Raw genomic sequence first — 15,672 nt, forward strand, 5'->3', positions numbered from 1 at the left:
ACTTCATGGTCTTATTCTCATCTTTTAAAAAATGTAGCTCAGCCAGGCTCAGTGGCTCACTCCTGTAATCCCAGCACTTTGGGAGGCTGAGGTGGGCAGATTACCTGAGGTTGGGAGTTGGAGACCAGCCGGACCAAATAGAGAAACCCCATCTCTATTAAAAATACAAAATTAGCCGGATGTGGTGGCGCATGCCTGTAATGTCAGCTTCTCGGGAGGCTGAGGCGGAAGAATGGCTTGAACCGGGGTGGCGGAGGTTGCAGTGAGCCAAGATCGCGCCATTTTACTCCAGCCAGGGCAACAAGAGCAAAACTCCACCTCAGGAAAAAAAAAAAAAAAAGTAACTCGGTGGAATTCCTAAGTCGTGAAGTATTCACATGTATCCATTCATTCCCTTGCCCGTTGTTCACTGACTATCTGCTGACAAGGTATGCGGATATAGAAACCAGCACTTAATCACACAATCCTTGACTGAGGAACTTGCCTTTTGTTTTTTCTTTTGTTTTTTCTTTTTTGAGACGAAGTTTTACTCTTGTTGCCCAGGCTGGAGTGCAGTGGTGCGATCTCTGCTCACTGCAACCTCTGCCTCCTGGGTTCAAGCATTTCTCCTGCCTCAGCCTCCCAAACAGCTAAGATTACAGGTGCCCGCCACCCCACCCGGCTAATTTTTGTATTTTAGTAGAGACGGGATTTCACCATGTTGGTCAGGCTGGTCTCGATCTCCTGACCTTAGGTGATCCACTCACCTTGGCCTCCCAAAGTGCTGGGATTACAGGCGTGAGCCACTGTGCCCAGCCTGTTTTCTTTCTAATGTTTGGTTTATTGTATTGTGAATTTTCCCACTTGCCCACCCAAACAACTCTTGAATGGCATTCTGGTGACAAAAGACTTTAAAATCACGGTTTGTCGTCACTCTGCTTTGAAATAACACCATGCAATACAAACTTGGATAAGAGGCTACACCTAATCTTTGTGTTCCAATAGTGCAGCAATGGGTTTAGTGTGGTATTGGGATGAAAAAGGAAAAGGTTATCAAAATGAGTGGAATGTGAACTAATATTTCTGAACAGAGAGAACAGTGTTTTCTAAATGCATGCATTAAACTGAGTTCATCCATGTCAGGCAATGAATAATTCCCTTTCTCTAATTCTCCCTTGCCTTGTGACTGTTGGCTCTTACATAATTTCTAAATGCAAAATAGGATATTGTCTAACAGAACCTGCAGTTAGTGGTTACAAACAGCCGCAGAAATTGTTTGTTAAGTTCAAGTTATGTTTTTTAAACGCCACTAACAATTTCTTCCTTTTCTTATCGGTCTAGTTTCATTTAACTTGTATGGTTCTTTTTCTGCTAGAGTCTCAATTTATGAGCTGATGTTTTCCACCAAAAGTTAATGGTGCCTCTGCATTCAAATTCATTGCAATTAATTCTGAGTACTGGATGGCCAGAAGAGCTCTCTATACAGTGCAAGAGGTTTCCTTATTTCTGACTAATTAGGAGATTTTATTATATAACCCGATTTGAGGAAATGTTTTAAAAATTAAATTAAAATCCTGGCCATGAGCACTGAACAGTGTATCAGTTTCTTTGGGCGTTTGCATTCCATTTTTTGTATACAGACTTCTCAAAGTATTTGGCTTTGAATGTGATTAACTTTTTAATTCTACATATAGATGTTCCTGTTGTGAAGCAGAATAGGAAATTCTGAGTCATTTATGAATTAAAGTAGAATTTTGTGGCATATATAATAAAAAATAAAATTTCATTTCTTTTTTTCTTTTTTTCTTTTTTTTTTTTTTTTTTTTGAGACGGAGTCTCGCTCTGTTGCCCGGGCTGGAGTGCAGTGGCCGGATCTCAGCTCACTGCAAGCTCCGCCTCCCGGGTTTACGCCATTCTCCTGCCTCAGCCTCCCAAGTAACTGGGACTACAGGCGCCCGCCATCTCGCCCGGCTAGTTTTTTTTTTTTGTATTTTTTAGTAGAGACGGGGTTTCACCGTGTTCGCCAGGATGGTCTCAATCTCCTGACCTCGTGATCCACCCGTCTCGGCCTCCCAAAGTGCTGGGATTACAGGCTTGAGCCCCCGCGCCCGGCCTTTTTCTTTTTTTTAAATAGAGTCTCACTCTGTTGCTCAGGCTGGAGTGCAGTGGCGCAATCTCGGCTCACTGCAACTTCCACTTCCTGGGTTCAAGTGACTCTCGTGCCTCAGCCTCCTGAGTAGCTGGGACTACAGGCGTACGCCACCACACCTGGCTAATTTTTTATCATTTTAGTAGAGATGGGCTTTCACCACATTGCCCAGAGTGGTCTCGAACTTCTGGGCTGAAGTGACCTGCCTGCCTTGGCCTCCCCAAGTGCTGGGATTACAGGTGTGAGCCACCGTGCCCGGCCACATGTAATTTTGAATGTGTCATATATTCTATAATAGAATATTTTAAAGAGAAAAATAAAATTGTAGAAAGGAATCTGTGTCAATTTTAAGCAAGAATGAAGGAGTTTACTTTAAATGATGATCAGTTTGATAATTATCTCAAGAAAACAGACAAAATGTAGTAGTTTAGGTTTTCTTCAGTTGGAATCAGTGTTGCCAGCTCTGTGAAGCCGACAGGATGGAGTTGGCTCTATTCTCAGTGAAGCCAGTTGCGCAGCAGAGTGTTAAATTTTTTACCATTTGGGGAAACAGTCTCTAGCACGATGACCACTTCGTTATTGTACGTATAAGGAATTACACTATTGAATATTTTGGTTACCATTGCTGTAGTACTGGGTTGACATCTTTATTGAACATGTTAATATCTTCAGTGCCTTCCCCACGTTTCTGTTTCTTCTAAAATGTCTGACTCTAGTCATCTGAAGGAATTGTTCACTGTAACAATTTAGAAAACCTTTTTTTTTTTTTTTTTTAAAGAGGAAGTGGTTAGTATAAATACAGGAAATAAATTTTGCAACTGCAGCTTAATCTTTTCAGGCTTAAAAAAGTTTCAAATGCTTTTTATTGCAAACAAGAGAAAAGTTTACAGAATTTTATTATAAGTATCACCAAAAATGGATATGGTTGCTGTAACTGTCCTTTTATAAGTGGATCAATGTTCAAATCAAAGATTCTAGGAAAGACATGTTTGTTATTCTCTTGTTTATGTCTGTGGAGTTTATATTTACTCCTAAAAGCATAATTATTAACAAGCCTGTAAGTTAATGTGCAAAATAGCAATAGAGCAGTGTCATTCTCATACCCTAGATCTGAAGCTAGAAATGAAGAAACGAATTCCCTGAATATATATATATTTATGTATGTATATGTGTGTGTGTGTTTAGCTTCAACACTTGGCACTTCGTATGTGGCCTGAACTATTCTAAAGGCTTTTGTATGGTAAGTCATTTAATAAGGTATTTTAATTTTTAATGATAGTAAGTGGCCTAGCCCATGGCTAAGAGCTTGTTCCTGATTTTTGTATTACGTGGAAGTAGGTTCAAATCTTGTTTCTATCACTTACGAATGGCATGACATGTGGCAACTTACTTCATCTCGGGTTCATATTCTGTAAGTAAGGATGTGGTTATGCACCTCAAGGGCTAGGTGTGAGGTTTCAGTGGGTATGATGTATGTGTAGTGGCCTATTTTTGAACTGCAATTAATTGGCTGACACAGTTATTACTGTCTCTATTTTGCCTGTGTCCTTCTTCTTGCATTACTTCTGCCTCCTTCCTCCTCATTTCTTACCCTTTAATCTCCTTTCTTTTTTTTTTTTTTAAGATGGAGTTTTGCTCTGTTGCCAGGCTGGAGTGCAGGGGCACGATCTCAGCTCACTGCAACCTCCGCCTCCCGGGTTCAAGCAATTCTCCTGCCTCTCAGCCTCCCAAGTAGCTGGGACTACAGGCACACACCACCACGCCTAGCTAATTTTTGTATTTTTAGTAGAGATGGGGTTTCTCCACGTTGGCCTGGATGGTCTTGATCTCTTGACCTCGTGATCCTCCTGCCTCGGCCTCCCAAAGTGCTGGGATTACAGGCATGAGCCACCGTGCCCAGCCATATTTTTAACATTCTAGGCATTCTGGGCGTCTAGACATTCAGCAAGAATATTTATTGGACAAAGAGTGCTAAACACCAGTAGGACTATAATCGATACCTTTCATGAGGTCCCCAGTTAGCAGACTGGAGAGAGATGGATGAGAGAAGCATGAGGTGGAGAGAGAAGGAAAACTTGAGTCAGTTGGGGAATAAGGTAGAGTATGATATGTAGCATGCCAAATTGTGTGAAGATCATCAGAATGATAGCAGTTTAAAAGCAATTAGGCCGGGTGCAGTGGCTCACGCCTTTAATCCCAGCACTTTAGGATGCCAAGGTGGGCAGATCATTTGAGGTCAGGAGTTCAAGACCAGCCTGGCCAACATGGCGAAACCCCATCTCTACTAAAAGTACAAAAATTCGCTGGGCATGGTGGCGTGCACCTGTAATCCCAGCTACTTGGTAGGCTGAGGCAGGAGAATCGCTTGAAGCTGGAAGGCAGAGGTTGCAGTGAGCCGAGATCTCGCCACTGCCCTCCAGCCTGGGCAACGAGAGCAAAAGTAAAAAAAAAAAAAAAAAAAAAAAAAAGCAATTAATGATTGCTCTACCTACTTGCCAGTGAGATAAAGGAAAAAAATTTTTAAAATGATCAATGAGGTCCATCATATATGAAATCACCTGGTCCTTTGCTCAGCAAAACACTAGCAGCTCAACAGTTGCTCCCGCATTCTGCATCTGAAAAAGCTCTGTGCACACAGTAGGTTGTTGGGACAGGCCTGAAAGCAGAATTGGGACTCGAATCTGAAGGACAGGTAGAAACGGAAAAGAGAGAGCGCCGCTGAAGTGGAGACAACTTCATCCGGGACACTGAGGGAGCATGTTGCCGGTGTTGGCCTGCCTGCCAGTACAGGGGACCCTGTGGGACCTAACTGGAGAAGTAAGATGAGAACAGTTTGCGAAAGCTATTTAAAGCTAAATGGGCCGGATGCAGTGGCTCATGCCTATAATCCTAGCATTTTGGGAGTCCAAGGCAGGAGGATTACTTGACCCCAGGATTTCGAGACCAGCCTGGGCAATATAGTAAGACCCCCCGCCAGGCCCCAATCTCAAAAAAAAAAAAGAAAAAAAAAAAAGCCAAATAGCAGGATGAATGTGACCCCGATAAAATGCTATTGAACCTACCCCTCAAAAAACCTACGCTGGAAAGTGTTTTATATTTTCCAAAGGGCCTTTAGTTCTCTCCATGTTTCCTATATCCCTTTATAGATAAATAGGGTGAACCTATAAAATGTGAAATTACCATTAGCCTAAAGTGGCCCTGCTGGATATGGTACAGCCAAGACTGAAGCATGTTTCTATGCCTCAAGTTCAGTGTTCTTGCCAGTTTACCATTCAGCTTTACTACTGGATTGTATTAAATAAGCTCCTTACTCTTAGCCACCACTTTTTCCTACAGAACTAGGCAGATAATAGACGTGTGAAACTGGTGGGTTGAGGTAAGATGACAAATAGCTATTAGCACAGGACCTCAGTAGCAGGACCCAATAAGGAGAGGAGGGGGCTGTACTGGCCTAGGAAGCCCAAGTCACATGTAAAGGAGGCGGCCGTTATTCACCATCCATTTACAGAGCTGTTAGCCGTGTGATAATGCAGACCAAGTGTTGTCACGTCTTCCGTGTCACTCCTTTTGGAGTTAAATATCCTTCTTCCTGGAAGATAGGTTGTTTTAATTTTTTTCCATGAGAGTTTGTGACTCGTAAATTTTCTTTATTTGTTTGAAATGTCTTTATTTTGTCCTCACTCTAATGTGATAGTTTAGCTAGATATAGAATTCTAGGTTGACAATTATTTTCTCTAAACATTTTGTTTGTTTGTTTGGTTTGGTTTTTGGTTTTTGTTTTGGTTTTGGTTTTGGTTTTGGTTTTTTTTGAGACAGAGTGTCACTCTGTCTCCCAGGCTGGAGGGCAGTGGTGCAATCTTAGCTCACTACAACCTCTGCCTCTCAGGTTCAAGTGATTCTCCTGCCTCAGCCTCCCAAGTAGCTGGAATTACAGGTGCCCGCCACCACGCCCAGCTAATTTTTGTATTTTTAGTAGAGATGGGGTTTTGCCATGTCGGCCAGGGGCGTCTTGAACTCCTGACCTTATGTGATCCACCTGCCTCTGCCTCCCAAAGTGTTGGGATTACAGGCATGAGCCACTGTGCCCAGCCTAAACTTTTAAAAAATATCATTCAGGCCAGGTGTGATGGCTTATGCCTGTAATTCCAACACTTTGGGAGGCCAAGGTGAAAGGATCATTTGAGCCCAGGCGTTCGAGACCAGGCTGGGCAACGTAGGAAGACCTTGTCTCTACAAAAAATGAAAAGTCACCTGGGCAGCCTGGCATGTGCCTGTCATCCCATTTACTCAGGAGGCTGAGGCAGGATCATTGCTTGAGCCTGGGAAGTTGAGGCTGCAGTGGGCTGTGATTGTACCACTACACTCTATCCTGGTTGACAGAGTGAGACTCTGTCTCAGTAAAAAAGACAATGTCATTTCATTGTCTATTGTCAATTGTTCTTCTTGGGAATTTGACATTCTATTTAATAGCATTTCTTTTTTTCTTTTTTTTCTTTTTTTTTTTGAGACGGAGTCTCGCTCTGCCTCCCAGGCTGGAGTGCAGTGGCCGGATCTCAGCTCACTGCAAGCTCCGCCTCCCGGGTTCACGCCATTCTCCTGCCTCAGCCTCCCAAGTAGCTGGGACTACAGGCGCCCGCCACCTCGCCCGGCTAGTTTTTTTGTATTTTTTAGTAGAGACGGGGTTTCACCGTGTCAGCCAGGATGGTCTCGATCTCCTGACCTCGTGATCCACCCGTCTCGGCCTCCCAAAGTGCTGGGATTACAGGCTTGAGCCACCGCGCCTGGCCTCATTTCTTTTTTTTCTTTAAGACGGAGTCTAGCTCTGTTGCCCAGGCTGCAATGCAATGACACAATCTCAGCTCACTGCAGCCTCCACCTCCCATGTTCAAGCAATTTTCCTGCCTCAGCCTCGCAAGTAGCTGGGATTATAGGCGTGGGTGACCACACACGGCTAATTTTTGTATTTTTAGTAGAAGCAGAGTTTCACCATGTTTGCCAGACTGGTCTTGAACTCCTGACCTCAGGTGATCCACCCACCTCAGCCTCCCAAAGTGTGGGGATTATAGGAGTGAGCCACCACGCCCGGCCTTGACATTCTATTTAATAGCATTTTTTTGGTAGATATTTTACTTTCTCCTGTAGTTGTGAAGACCTTGTATTTCCCTTTGGTATTCCATGGCATCAATATGACGTTTCAAAGCACAGAATTTTTATTTTTAATTTATTCTGTTTGGGGTTCCTAGAGGATTTGTTACTTTCATAAATATATGAAAACTCAGTGCAGTGGCTCACGCCTGTAATCCCAGCACTTTGGGAGGCCAAGGTGGGCAGATCACAAGGTCAAGAGATTGACACCATCATGTCCAACATGGTGAAACCCCATCTCTACTAAAAATACAAAAATTAGCTGGGTGTGGTGGTGTGCGCCTGTAGTCCCAGCTACTCGGGAGGCTGAGGCAGCAGAATTGCTTGAACCCAGGAGGTGGAGGTTGCAGTGAGCCGAGATCATGCCACTGCGGTCCAGCCTGGGTGACAGAGCGAGATTCCATCTCAAAAAAAAAAAAAAAATATATATATATATATATATATATGAAAACTCTCCAACATTAACTCTTCCTATATTATGTTGTTATTAATATTGTTGGTTTTGGGATTCATATTAGATATGTGTGAAATTTCTCATTCTGTTCCCCATGCCTCATAACTTCTTTTTCTTAGATTTCATGTCCTATATATTACATATGGTGTAACTTTGTCAGCTACTTCATGAAGTCTCTTCAAATTATTCTGCTATTTAACTCATCTATTGAATTTTAAAATTTCAATGACTGTGTTTTTTATTTCTAGAAGTTCCATTTTCTTTTGAAGATATATCTGATCTATATTTATAGCATCTTACTATTTTCTTGTGATTCCTGTTGCATCTTTTACTTCCTTAATCCTTCAAAATGTTATTTTGTTGTCATTGTTGTTGTCGTTTCTGAGAGAGGGTCTTATTCTGTCACCTAAGCCCAGGCTGAAGTACAGTGTGACAATCATAGCTCACTATAGCCTCGAACTCCCAGGCTCAAGTGATCCTCCCACCTCAACCTCTGGAGGAGCTAGGACTACAGCTATACACCACTATGCCCTGCTTATTTTTAAATTTTTTGTAGAAATGGGGTCTCACTATGTTACCTAGGCTGGTCTCAAACTCCTGGCCTCAAGTGATCCTCCCACGTCAGCCTCCTATAGTGCTGGGATTACAGGTGTCAGCCGCTGTGCCTGGCCTATTGTTCTTACATTTTCTTTCACATTGTCCTTTTAGCTCAGGTTCTTATGGTAATCATTTTTCTTACAATCGCATCAGCTCTCACGGTGGTTTATTTCCTTGTGCATTTATATTATTATTACCTTTCTTGCGTGAGCCTAACTTTGACAGAGATTGTTTTTTCTCTGGGAATCTTATAAAAACAGGATTGTAGAAGTCCCCCTCAGTGAGGTTTTATGGTGTTTCTGCCAGACAACCTGAAACTAATTTTTATGTTAATTTCTTGGCTTGGGGGAATCTCGCACCATCTGTACCAGTACAGGCTGAAGCTTTTGTGTTTTGGAAGACACTCTTCCCCTACTCCACAGCTTAAGACCTACATAAGCTTCCTGGTCTTCTGTGGTCACGAGAAGTTTCTCTAGTTATTTCCCCCATCTAAAAGAAAGAAGACAAAACTAACACTGAGGTTAATGTAGGAAGGGTTTGTAGTCTTACATATTTACTTCATTGACAGTATATTCCTGAATAATGTGATAACATGTGCAAGATTTTTTTTTTTTTTTTGAGATGGAGGCTTGCTCTTGTTGCCCAGGCTGGAGTGCAGTGGCACAGTCTCAGCTCACTACAGCCTCTGCCTCCTGGGTCCAAGCGATTCTCCTGCCTCAGCCTCTCGAGTAGCTGGGATTACAGGCGCATGCCACCATGCCCAGCTGATTTTTGTATTTTTAGTAGAGACCAGGTTTCATCGTATTGGTCAGGCTGCTCTCGAACTCCTGACCTCAGGTGATCCACCCGCCTTGGCCTCCCAAAGTGCTGGGATTATAGGTGTGAGCCACCGCGCCCAGCTACTTGGGAGACTGAGACAGGAGAATCGCTTGAACCTGGGAGGTGGAGGTTGCAGTGAGCCGAGATCATGCCACTGCACTCCAGCCTGGGCGATAAGAGCAATACTCTGTCTCAAAAGTAAGAATAATCAATTTCAAACCTACTGTAATGAAAAACTCAAGTCTCTTGCCAATGACCATGCGTTAGAAACCAGGAGGGAAGCGGGGGGGCCAAGTCTTGGAAACCATCATTTACATCTTAGCAGGATCTCCAAGCTCGTGCTGAATTTCTACCAGCCTTCCTTGGAGGCTTGTCAACATCGTGATGAGAAATATCAGCATTAGCCTCTTCTCCTTTAGCAGAAATTGTCACTCACCTTGAGTAAATAGATATTTCAAATAAGGCAACCAGAGCATAGGGAAACAGAAGACCTTTTCTTAAAACTGTTTAGCAAGTGCATGGGCCATGTGGGATTGAGATACTGGTCTCACTGGCAGTCTTTCCCGGTTCTCTCATTCTATTTCAGTGGCCCTCCGCCTACAATAGTGGAGCTAGAAAGTTGTAAGACTGTTTTCAAAAAAAAAAAAAAAAAGTCAGGAAATTGCTGGAATAGTTCAAGCATATTTCTTTGGTTAACTTATTTTGAAGTTTTTCTCTGTTTTGTATTCTAGCTGCCCTTATAATTTATCAAAGACAGACTCATTGTTTTGGCAAGCTCCTGGTCTGGAAGTCTCCAACAAAAACTCACAGCACTCTATCTGAATAGGAATTTTTAAACGCATTCTTAGTCTTGAAATTGAAAATGTATTCTAGATACAACAGTTTGCTGGGAAATTTAAACAATGCCGTTTATCATACAACAACTTTGTTCCGGACAAAGAGCTTTTTCATCTCTTCGTTATTGTCCCTTCTACTCCATTAGCTTTTCAGAGCTTTTTTTTTTTTTTTTAAATTAATTAATTAATTTTTTTTTTTTTTTTTTTTTTTTTTTGAGACAGAGTCTTACTCTGTTGCTCAGGCTGGAGTGCAGTGGCCGCAATCTCGGCTCAGTGCAACCTCTGCCTCCCAGGTTCAAGTGATTCTCCTGCCTCAGCCTCCTAGGAGCAGGGACTACAGGCATGCACCACCACACTCAGCTAATTTTTGTATTTTTTAGTAGAGATGGGGTTTCACCATATTGGCCAGGCTAGTCTGAAACTCCTGGCCTCAAGTGACATGCCCACCTCAGCCTCACAAAATGCTGGGATTACAGGCATGAGCCACTGCGGCCAGCCTTTTTTTTTTTTTTAATTTGGTTCACTTCTAGGTTATATAAAGCATATTTCTTTGGTTGACTTATTTTGAAGTTTTTCTCTGTTTTGTGTTTTAGCTGCCCTTATAAATTTGTCAAAGGCAAACTCTGATAAACTTAAAAAAAATTTTTTTTTTTGAGATGGAGTCTCACTCTGTCACCAGGCTGGAGTGCAGTGGCGTGATATCTCAGCTCACTGCAACCTCTGCCTCCTGGATTCAAGCGATTCTCATGCCTCAGCCTCCCGAGTAGCTGGGATTACAAGCATGTGCCACCACACCCAGCTAATTTTTGTATTTTTAGTAGAGACGGTGTTTCACCACGTTGGCCAGGCTGGTCTTGAACTCCTAGCCTCATGATCCGCCCGCCTCAGCCTCCCAAAGTGCTGGGATTACAGGCGTGAACCACTGAGCCCAGCCAACTTTAAAAATTCTTGAAAGTTATATATACATTTATTTCATCTTATTAAATATTACTTTACATTGTTAAAACAAGATATACATAGCTCATCAAGAGTGTGACATAATATTTACCCAATGATTTGTTTGTTTCAAATTATTTTAAATTATTGACTATTATAAACAGCACTGTTGGGTATCTTTTGTTATTGTATCATTAGGATAAATTTTCAGAAGCAGAATTTTTGGGTCAAAGACTAGAGTAAAATTCGTTTTATTTCCTTCCTCCCCCCCCCTTGAGACAGAGTCTTACTCTGTCCCCCAGGCTGGAGTGCAGTGGCATGATCTTGGCTCACTGCAGCCTCTGCCTCCCGGGTTCAAGCGATTCTCCTGCCTCAGCCTCCCAAGTAGCTGGGACTACAGGCACGTGCCACCATGCCTGGCTAATTTTTGTATTTTTTACTAGAGACAGGGTTTCACAATGTTGGCCAGGCTGGTCTCGAACTCTTGACCTCAGGTGATCCACCCTGCCTCAGCTTCCCAAAGTGTTGGGATTACAGGCATGAGCCACCGCACCTGGCCATTAGTTTTATTTTTAACCATTGACAAATCCTCGAGAAATATGGAAGGATTTTCAGGGATTTCCAACAGGTTGCTATGTTTTCTGTTCTCAGAAATACCTAGAAATAGAAAATAATATCCAGTGGCCTCTACCTCATTTGTGTGCTATGAAAATACCAGTGCTTATTCTCATTTACCTGGCCATGTCTGAAAGTCACAATCCTCTAGTGGTTATCAGGAGCTGGAATGTGCAGAAACTTTTATTTCTTAAACCATACAATTCTATAAGTTTGAATTATCTACAGCAAAAAAAAATTTTTTTTTAAGCAGAAGGAAAAAGAACAAAAGGTGGCCAGATAACCCAGGTTGTGAAAGTGGCAAGTTTAATTTTGTCCACAAAATGAGGTCCGTGGCTCAGGTAGTTTGGGGAGGAGGGAATTGGGATCGATGCTGTGCTGGATTCTTGCTGTGTCTCTAGTCTCTGGGTGGCCGCCAGGCCCATCTGCCAGTCAGGAGGAGCTGCTGCGGGTTGCTACTCACTGAATAATGATTACAGACATCCTGTCTGTGGGCAAAATAGTACATTCTCAGAGGAAAGGGAATAAAATCTAGATTGAGCCCCCTTTTCCATCCAGCCTAACATATAATTGGTTTCTTTTTGTGATAATGATGACATTAAATACTAAACATGCAGCTGTTCCAAAAAAACGTTGTTTGGGCTACCAGTGATACTGTAAAATATTCCACATGGCTCTCCCCAAACTTTTGGTGACAAAAATGGGCATTTATAATTTGTTATATCCTTTAAACAAAGGAAAAGTGGCTTTCCAAAAGCTCTGGACACTGCTGCTTTAAGTATTAGGTGGCTGCAAAAGTAACTGTGGTTTTTACCCTTCCATTCAGATGACAAAAACTACAGCCACTTTTGCACCAACCTGTAAGTTTATCATTTAAGGAACAGCAATGTATAAAACCGAGAGATCTGGGGCCGTGTTAAAAAACTTAGTAAGTCTCATTATTCATTCGATCAATGTATAAATAGAACCAGTCTATATTTGCTCATCTGGTTAAAAGGTCAAAAGCCATAGGCAGCCTTGAAAAATGATGCAAGAGGACTAGGTGCGGTGGCTCACGCCTGTAATCCCAGCACTTTGGGAGACCAAGGCAGGCGGATCACAAGGTCAGGAGATCGAGACCATCCTGGCTAACAAGGTGAAACCCCATCTCTACTAAGAATACAAAAAACTAGCTGGGCATGGTGGCAGGCGCCTGTAGTCCCAGATACTCGGGAGGCTGAGGCAGGAGAATCACTTGAACCTGGGAGGCAGAGGTTGCAGTGAACTGAGATCACGCCACTGCACTCCAGCCTGGGCGACAGAGTGAGACTGTCTCACTAGAAAAGAAAAGAAAAGAAAAAAGGTGATGTGAGAGTATAACTTGGAAAGATGCAAGGTTATACCTTGGTTATACCATGTGCCTCATGTGAAACGAGCAAGTTTCTTAGTACACTTGTATTCTCTGCTTATGACAATTGAGACACTGCCAAAAGTGTTACTCTCCTTAATATTTTGAAATATTAAGGAAGAAGTATTGAATTAAACAGGCCTGGCATAATGCCTCATGCCTGTAATCCCAGCACTTGGGGAGGCTCAGGTGGGAGGGTCGCCTGAGCCCAGGAGTTTGAGGCTGCAGTGAGCTGTGATGGTGCCACTGCACTCCAGTCTGGGTAACAGAGGGGGACCCTGTCTTAAAAATAAAAAATTGAGCTAAACAGGAAATAGCCACACATTTAGGCCATGCTAATAATCTAAATTTAGCTAACTGAATGGATGATGGTATTTTTGTCTTTTTTTTTTTTTTTTTTGAGATGGAGTCTTGCTCTGTCACCCAGGCTGGGGTGCAGTGGCGCGATCTCAGCTCGCTGCAAGCTCCGCCTCCCGGGTTCACGCCATTCTCCTGCCTCAGCCTCCCGAATAGCTGGGACTACAGGTGCTTGCCACCTCGCCCGGCTAGTTTTTTTGTATTTTTTAGTAGAGACGGGGTTTCGCTGTGTTAGCCAGGATGGTCTCGATCGCCTGACCTCGTGATCCGCCCGTCTCAGCCTCCCAAAGTGCTGGGATTACAGGCTTGAGCCACCGCGCCCGGCCACGGTATTTTTGTCTTTAAACCCATTAGAATTTCAAAATATTGGGCTACAGTTCAGTTTCTAAAATATTATTTTCTTTATTTAGAAACTGTGACTCTGACCTTTTAGGCAGTATGGCGTAGTTCCATAATGATGTTGAGAATGGACTATGTTAAGAATTACCAAGAAGTGGGCCGGATATGGTGGCTCACATCTGTAATCCCAGCACTTTGGGAGGCTGAGGCAGGCAGATCACTTGAGGTCAGGAGTTCGAGACCAGCCTGGACAACATGGTGAAACCCGTCTCTACTAAAAATACAAAAACTAGCCGGGCGAGGTGGCAGGTGCCTGTAGTCCCAGCTACTCAGGAGGCTGAGCCAGGAGAATCGCTTGAACCCGAGAGGCGGAGCTTGCAGTGAGCCGAGATCGCACCACTGCACTCCAGCCTGGGTGACAGAGTGAGACTCTGTCTAATAAAAAGGATTACCAAGAAGTGAAATCATGTATAAGCCATACATCCTTAGGCCTATTTGGATTTATCTGAGGGAGATTCCCAAGGGTTTGTCAAAAAATTCTCAAGTTTAAATTCTGTCTTCCTGTTGGACAACAAAAGTGGTATAGATCTGATTCTAAGACATCTGTGACCCAGCCTAGGCCGCGGGGGTTATTCTGGACTTTTTAGAATAGTATCTCGAAATTCTGTGGCACTGACTCATTGGAAGTAAAACAAGCCAACGCTCTGTACATCTTTCTGCCCTGTAGTAATGTTGCTGTAAGAGGCAGTGTCTTTATTCTCAGAATGGGAAATTTAATTGAATTGAAAGAATAGCTTATGGTCTGGTTTAGAATGGAAATACTATCTCTTTGAGGTAATAGTTGCTATTTTTAGACTGACTTTTAAAAATAGATGAGAAGTCATGAGGTTTATTTGCTCCACTTAGTCTTAGCTATTAGGAGATAGTCTCCAAAATACCGTTAACAGTTATCCCAAATAAGTGCTCGAAAATACTTTACAAGATATTTTAAAGGGATTTGTCTCATAATGAGTAATTGATTCAACACTAGTTTTAGAGAAAAGCTCTTAAATTGCATTGTCAAATAAACAATTTACTAAACAGAAATAGATTTTCCATAGTGAAATCTGGTTAGAACAATGGTGCATTCCTAGGCCAGAGTTTCAGAAGTGGATATTAATTCAAAGCAGCTGGATGCAGGGACTGAGAAAAAGACAGCCCTGTGTTTTTGCTGTGGCTTTGGAGAATCTGATGTATCACAGTATTTTGCTGTTTTTGAAGGTTTCCCTATCCTTGTAGCCAGTGAGAGTGAGCAAGATTGTAGAAATAGATAGTCCTTCGCAATCATATGTCCAAGCTTTTGCATGGAAGAAAAACTCCCGGAGAGACAGTGCTCCTTTAACATAAAAGGCAGACCCTCTAAAACATATTTCTTTGATTTATTTTCTTCTACACAGCTTACTTTCTAGGCTGAACTGTAGACACGTCGGTCCTTATTCAGCGTCTTCCACAGTTCATGTCAAGGACCCTTGTTATGTTTTCAGGATTACTGCATAGAAACAGGGCAAAGGGCATCATGAATCTATTAGGAGGTAATATGCTTACAGAAGGAATTATGCAGCTAAAGCTAAAATATGATTAGGGATTCTGTGAGCTACAGGAAGAGGATCACAGCCACCTCCAACCAAATGGTGCTGGGTGGGGTACCTCTGGCACCAGCTTACATGGGTAAAATATTCTACTTGGGTGAGATATTCTAAAATACTGGTGTGAGTGGATTTATTGCCAGGAAGCTTTTATCTGCTCTCATGGGATGTGTGTGTGTGTGTCTGTGTGTGTGTGTATGTGTGTGTGCATGAAATACATGCATACATATATATGTAATGATGACATTCTGATGTGATGCCTATTTGAGAACTTAAGTTATTTTAAAAACTCACTTAGATAGGATCTCCAAAATAAGTGAGGAAATTACCTCTTGACCTCTTGCTGTTCTTTACAGAAGAGATGAAGAAATCCCCACTGGATTTTTGTGAGACTTTCCGAGGAAGACTTGTGAATAAAATAGAGACTCTTTTAG

At 42.5% G+C, this 15,672-nt stretch overlaps 1 protein-coding gene and 2 long non-coding RNA genes across 52 annotated transcripts in view; 1 reads left to right on the plus strand and 2 right to left on the minus strand.

The window, feature by feature from the left end:
* The window catches only part of FNBP1 (formin binding protein 1), a 164,718-nt gene that overhangs the window by 103,274 nt on the left and 45,772 nt on the right, over positions 1 to 15,672 (plus strand). The gene's annotated exons all lie outside the window — the stretch shown is intronic.
* Positions 2,093 to 5,141, minus strand: LOC144335053 (uncharacterized). Its single transcript, XR_013405489.1, has 2 exons — positions 4,414 to 5,141; positions 2,093 to 3,895 (listed from the first exon to the last, which is right to left on the minus strand). It is a non-coding gene; the product is annotated as an uncharacterized LOC144335053 (long non-coding RNA).
* LOC144335081 (uncharacterized) lies at positions 8,040 to 9,796 on the minus strand. Its single transcript, XR_013405522.1, has 2 exons — positions 9,304 to 9,796; positions 8,040 to 8,958 (listed from the first exon to the last, which is right to left on the minus strand). It is a non-coding gene; the product is annotated as an uncharacterized LOC144335081 (long non-coding RNA).

The sequence above is a fragment of the Macaca mulatta genome, chromosome 15 (assembly GCF_049350105.2).
Source record: "Macaca mulatta isolate MMU2019108-1 chromosome 15, T2T-MMU8v2.0, whole genome shotgun sequence".
NCBI classification, from domain to species: domain Eukaryota; kingdom Metazoa; phylum Chordata; class Mammalia; order Primates; family Cercopithecidae; genus Macaca; species Macaca mulatta.